The sequence below is a fragment of the Schistocerca nitens genome, chromosome 10, assembly GCF_023898315.1.
Source record: "Schistocerca nitens isolate TAMUIC-IGC-003100 chromosome 10, iqSchNite1.1, whole genome shotgun sequence".
In the NCBI taxonomy this organism is placed as follows: Eukaryota; Metazoa; Arthropoda; class Insecta; order Orthoptera; family Acrididae; genus Schistocerca; species Schistocerca nitens.
In genome coordinates, this window is record NC_064623.1 from 148,661,673 (window position 1) to 148,668,129 (window position 6,457).

The window sequence follows — 6,457 nt, forward strand, 5'->3', positions numbered from 1 at the left end:
TCTATAAAGCAGATTTGACAATATTTAACTTGGAGATTTACAAGGAATAGTCGCACGCAATGGGCGACATGCAAAGTAGGCCACGCTAATGCTGTCCACTAATGTCCATGTATGGAGCCAATGTGAGTGGCCGAGGCTGGCAGGAGCCAGTTGAGGGCACTCCTGTTGTGGTGCAGTCCCATTCGGCGCACCATTGGCCGACGTCGTTTCACTGCCTTCTCTGGTCTTCCCTTCTTCAACCTCATTCCGGCACTTGTGGGTACGCCAGAATAAAACCTGTATCTGAAATATTCCATATCCCATGCTTTATGACCTGTAGAATCTGGTAAAAATACTGAAATTCTCAGCATGACAGTTTACTCAAAATGTCACTAGCACAATATAGCTAGTTAGGATTTATCTGAGTACAAATAATATGTATTGTGATGTTCAAGAAGTGCTTTTATTTGTTTTCTTTTCAAGGACTTTGACTTATATCACTTTTGTCATACTATTGAAATCAAACATTGGAAAATCCGGGATGGAATGTAACATTGTGATGTAACAAGTGATATAAGCATATACTTGTAGCAAAATAACCTACTCACACAAACACACACACACACACACACACACACACACACACACACACACACACACACACACACACACACACACACACACACATATTAATTTTTAAAATTGGGGTAAACAAAAGTAGTTTCTTTCCTTGGAGATGCACAGATATTGGTCACTTGATGCAATGTGACTTGGTCCTGCTTTTGCAGTGTTTATACCTGCAAGATCTTGGTGAAGATTGTCATCCACTGTGGGCCAGTGGTCATAACCATTGTAACACTTGTCTACAACTGATTTTGCTGATGGAGTGTAAATTTTCATTTTTTTCATCTCAAGTTGTGCAGAAAGTGACAATTGTGAAAAGTGAACGATTTCTCTTTCTCGCTGGTGCTGCTATCGGTTCCTGTGCAATGGCCATTCTAAATTTGAGCAAATCCAGTGTACTACTTCTTTTCTCTGCAATCTTATCTGTACTGCAACCAAGTGACAGTGCTCAACTCAAGAAAGTGAAGTATTAGAGAGCCCATTTCCTAATTTTGAACAAAGTTACACTGAGCTATGAAGTTCACATTTTTGTGTGTCCACTATGTGTAAATAACTATTTTGGAAATACTGTGATAAGACTGCTAAGCTGAATATGGACTGTTTTTCCTTTTATAGAAGACCTTTTTCAAGCTGTTTTGAAGAGCGCACCACAGCGTGTTGTGTGAAGCAGTCGCCCTCCGTTTCTGGCTGTGGCGCTGCTGTGGCTATCGCAGCTTTGGTGGGAAAGGGTAAAGGTTGCCTGTTCACGTGCATTTAATTGGTGCTATGAGCTGAGCAATTGGTCGGTCGGAGTGAGGCTGGGTCAGTCTCGTGTCACCAGTTGCTGGTCTGTCTCTCGTTTGCACTTGTGCCGCAGTTAGTGTCTGTCTGTCATTGGAGTGCTAGTATGTCTGTTGTTTGGATCAAACTTTAAAGCCAGAAAATGAGAGTCTTGTCACTCCACCATTAACAGAACTCAGCTAGTGGTCGCTCGGTCAGGGCTGAGGTCCTTCAGCTGAGTTTATGCGTTGGGCTGCCAGTCTGCTCGAGTTGCTCAGGCAATGGTCATTGGTGGTTGGATTGATCAGTTGGTCGGTCGCATACTGAAACACAAGATGAGTTGTCTGCCTTGAGCATCGGCGCATGTGAGGTCCCCACATGAGTCCAGTGGGCTGCGCCGTGTAGAAAGGGGTAGTGGCTTCGCGGTCAACACGAGAGCAACAGGAGTCAACCCATGACATGGGTCTGGCCGGGGCGAGCTGCGACACCGTGAGACAGGAGATTGGTGCGCCTTCATGTGTCCGTTGAAGCAGCTGGCAGTGGATGGTTTGGGAGAGCGTTTTGGGGGTGCTGCACCAGGTCTTCACCAGACATCACAGTTTATTAGAAGTTAAGTGATTCGTGATATGCTGTTTCATGTACTTGTTAAATTCTACTTGTTTTCTTGGTCAGTCTCTCGCCCCCAGCTTGCTCGTCTGTCTCTTGTCCGCATTTGTTAGGCATTTAGTGTTTGTCTGTCTGTCTGTTGGTCTCCCATACGTTAGTAGATGCCTCTGTCATGTTTCTCGGATTCAGTGTTAACAAATTTATTGCTCAAGGTGTAAAGGCCGAGTTCCTGAAATATGTTTTTGTCTTGCCTATCATCTTGAGAGGCAGTATGTGTAATGTGGAGCAGGTTTGTACATTTTATGTAAGACTGCATTTCGTGGGTTTTTATGTAAATGGTCATTTTAGTATATAAAATTGCCATCCTTCCACCGTAAGAGTTTTCTTTTAAAAACAAGTTGCACTTTCGGTGGCAAGTAATTTTTTTTAATGTGAGTGTTTTGTACCATTTCCATCCCTCCTACGGGGTGTATAGTTTATGTGTTTGTGTGAGTTGTTAAAATTTTTAGTTTAAAGTAAGCTGGTGTGTTGCAGATTTGCACCAGTGTAGTCTTTCAGAGGTTGTGGTGAGCAGTCATGACTATGGCCATGTTGAAAGGGAGCAGCAAGCTTCTCAGCTCGAAAGCTCATACTGTCAAAAAAAAAATAAATTGTTTTTTCTGCCTCTGAATAAATTGTAACTTGATATTTAGAAGGTGCTTTCTGATTATAATTTTTAAATCTGTTTTTTTGGGAATAAAATTTCTATTTGTTGAAAGAAATTGTTTTCATCAGTTACCCATTGGCAACTAATTCCACACTCACATAGTGTGATTAAATGTGTTAATGTTCTTGATGGATCGCTAGTAAATAAAGTAAATTCTTTAAGAAAAAGATTTGAAGGTAAATTCACGGTTCAGACCACAAAAACATCCTTCATACTCTCAGCTTCATTAGTCATGTGACCACTACCTTAGTCAAAACTCCATCTGCAGCCACACACATTTGGTCACAAATCATCATTTAAATCATTCATTAAAATTATGTATCACAAAATTTGAAATATTTGATTCATAATTGTTATTCAAATAAGACTTGACTAGTGTGTTCGGATTCTGGAGATGTAATGATCTAAGAACAAAAAAGTTAGTTTAATAACTATATCAAATGGAAGCTGTAAATATAATGTTAATTTTTGTCTTTAATCCATGTAAGATTTAACTGTCTTTTGAATGAGAAGATTGAAATTAGTATTAAAGTAGAAATATTTCATTGTGGATGTCTTGTACTGGTAGTTATTTTGTCTAAATCACTTTTCTCTCTCATCTGAAAATTATGGGCGAAATTTCCCGCAGTACATGTGTTCCAGCTGATGGTGCCACAGCTGTGATATGTATTATCATGCAACATGCCCTCTGTTATCTTACAGCCTCAGCAGTTACAAGTGGAACATATTACTCCACAGAATAGACATGTTACAGCACAGTGAGACAGCGAGTGCCCTATGCAACAATTAAGCCACATCAGCAATATTTCAGAATACTACTCAAAAATAAAAGGTCCATTACTCTTTTTTGTAAGAAATGCCACAAAACATGTCCACTTAAATGTTTCATGTTCTGTGACTCACAGAGGGCTCTGCAGTCCCAATATGTGCATATTACTGTGGTTAACTGTACCTGATCATCAAGTTTTCATTCATCACTAAACTCAGTTGCAGCAAAAATCTGTTGACAACACTAATTGAGAACCTGAAGACATAAACAAGTTTCCTTTTATTGCCAACATGAAGAGCGTGTGTGGACTATAGTGGGTAGGGATGTCATATGAAAGAAAATGTCTATCAATAAATTTCTTGTACAACGCGCCTCGTGACTCTTTCCTTGGTATTTTATTTAATGTATATGATTTGTTTGCCACAAGCAGGAATGAGTTCCTCCAAACACAGTACTTGTAGTGCATATTGATGGCAACAAAGATGGGTTTTATTATGTCATGGATGTTCCAGAAAACAGTGCAGTGTCATATTTGTTCCCAGTATATTAGTTTAACACTCTCAGTACCAGCCCAGTACTTACCCGTGTCTGCAGAAACTAGGAATTTTAGCTGTGTTAAAAAAATGTATATCTTGGAAGATATCAAATTAGGGTTAATTTTGTATTTATACGTTTAAGTCCATTTTGTCTTCTGTAATATGCAACTATGAGCAAATTTCTGTCTAGTATAACGTGTATAATTTAATTTTACGAAAAGAAAGTTGGACAAATTATGAGTCATCTATTCACATGGATAAAGTAAATGAATTTATAAGTACATCATGATCAGTGCTGAATATTGTATTTAAATACGATAGCACATTCTACATGGATTTATCCTGCATTTTCACATGAAATATTTTAAAACAGGTTTCCATACACATCACTACACACTGATAATGTGTCTCCTTGCCCGATCCTTTCCTGATTTCTTTGACACAGAGACATTTCCTGAAACATTTACCACCCACAAGCCAAAAATATGTCTCCCATATAATGTTTGTTCTTCAAAATCAGTCATCCTACAGATCCATTTTGGTTATTTGGATTGCTTGGTCTGAAACGAACTGTGTAACCAAAATGCATTCATTACTCGAAGCACAGAACTGTGCAATGGTATCAGAAACTTTTTTCATTTGCTCTTACTAGAACACATTGTACTGCAGTTGCCATAAGACATGTGTGTCATCTGGATCATCTTCACCATCTAGAACGTTGACAGGGTCTCCAAAATTTTGCAAATCAACAATTTCTTCATAGGATAAATCACAAAGTGCCATTTCTCTTACACAGAATACCAATTACGCGCTGTATCCACAGCTGAAAACAGTGACTCATAACAAACGAAACAACACAAAAACGAGATGCATGTTCATGCCAAATATCCATGAAACTAATAAATAACAGTGTAAGCATTGTATATCAGTAGTTGACAGTATAAAAATGGTACAAAAACAATGTGCAGTGCTTTTAATTGACAAAATACACTGGCCTGTATAACCTACGGGCTTGGCAGTTTTGGGAGGGAGTGCGGCTCATAGAATCTAAGGGCTCGGTGCTGAGAGCGCCCCAACAGCTGTGGGCGGGGGGAGGGGGGGGGGGTCTGGGCATGGTAGATTTGTGTACCTAGCTCATTCAGTAAATGTCTCTATGACAATACTTCAAATAATAGCTTGCAGAGGTGTGAAAGAATTGGTCTGCAGCCATTTGTGCTTCATAGCTGAATGTGCCAAAAAGACCACTGTCAGCTAGTTAGCATGTAACGTGACAACTAGCTGACAGTGGTCTTTTTACGCCCTCAACTATTGTGTGGGTACGACTGATTGTATACTCACCTGTTGTAGAAACAGATGACAGATACCTTGTGGTTATATTTAAAATGGCAGTGTTTGTAGCGTTGCAGTGCAAGCAGTATACTTTGCAGGATGCTGGTATGCCATAGGTATGTTCATTAATTGGTGCACTTGTGGAGTAGGCCAATAAAAAAAATAGTTTGACTTTGTGCCACAAGGTGAAAATGTGGTGCAGTAAGCAGTCCGAATGTGGTGCAGGTGCAGGAACAGGTGTGGAACAATCAAACACATGATTACGATGGTTTTGGCATGTTTATTAGTATATGGCCACAAGCTACAACACGGGTTCAATACAGTCTCCCAGCAACATGCTGCATCCATAACATGGCACGGTTGACAGTTGCTCACAGAAGGCCAGTGTAATTGGAGTGGTATGTCACATTACTCTTAAGGTCAGGAGAATCCAGGATACATCTGTAATAGACACAATCTTTCGGGTACCCCACAACCAGAAGTCAGACGGATTCGGGTCGGGGGATCTGAAAGGCCACTCGTCACATCCACTAGAGATGGTGTGGTCATTACCCAAGGTTTCTTGAAGCAAATATTTTATCTGATAATTGACAGGTGGTGTTGCCCCACCTTGCACGAAAATAGTGGTACGGACACAGTTGCATTCTTGCAAAGCTCGAATTGTGTGTTGCAAAAGGAGATCCTCATAGCACACAGATGTCATTGTACACATAACAGGCCTGTGAGGTAACATCTCCTCAAAGAGAAATGGACTGAAAGTGAAGGAGCTTGTGAAACCACTTCACACAGTCACGTAAGCTGAGTGCAGTGGATGTTCCTGCACAACATGTGGCGGAGTAGAACCCCATATGTGACAGTTCTGTGCAATCACGATACTGCACAAAGTAAAATATGCCCTGTTTCTCGAAAGAATATTCTCCAGCAAACTTCATAAATTTCCGTGCCTATCTCGGGGCTTCATTTGGAGCACATTCTCAATTTAGTAGAGGTACTGGTGTAAAATTCACTCCAAAATCTTTTGAGTTGTTGACCATGGGAGAGAAGATTCCTGTGATGTAGCTCGAGCACTGCCTGTGGGATCTGAGGCACATGCTGCACATTCAGCTACAACTGCAGCAACACCGTCGACAACTGCCACTGCTATGGGCC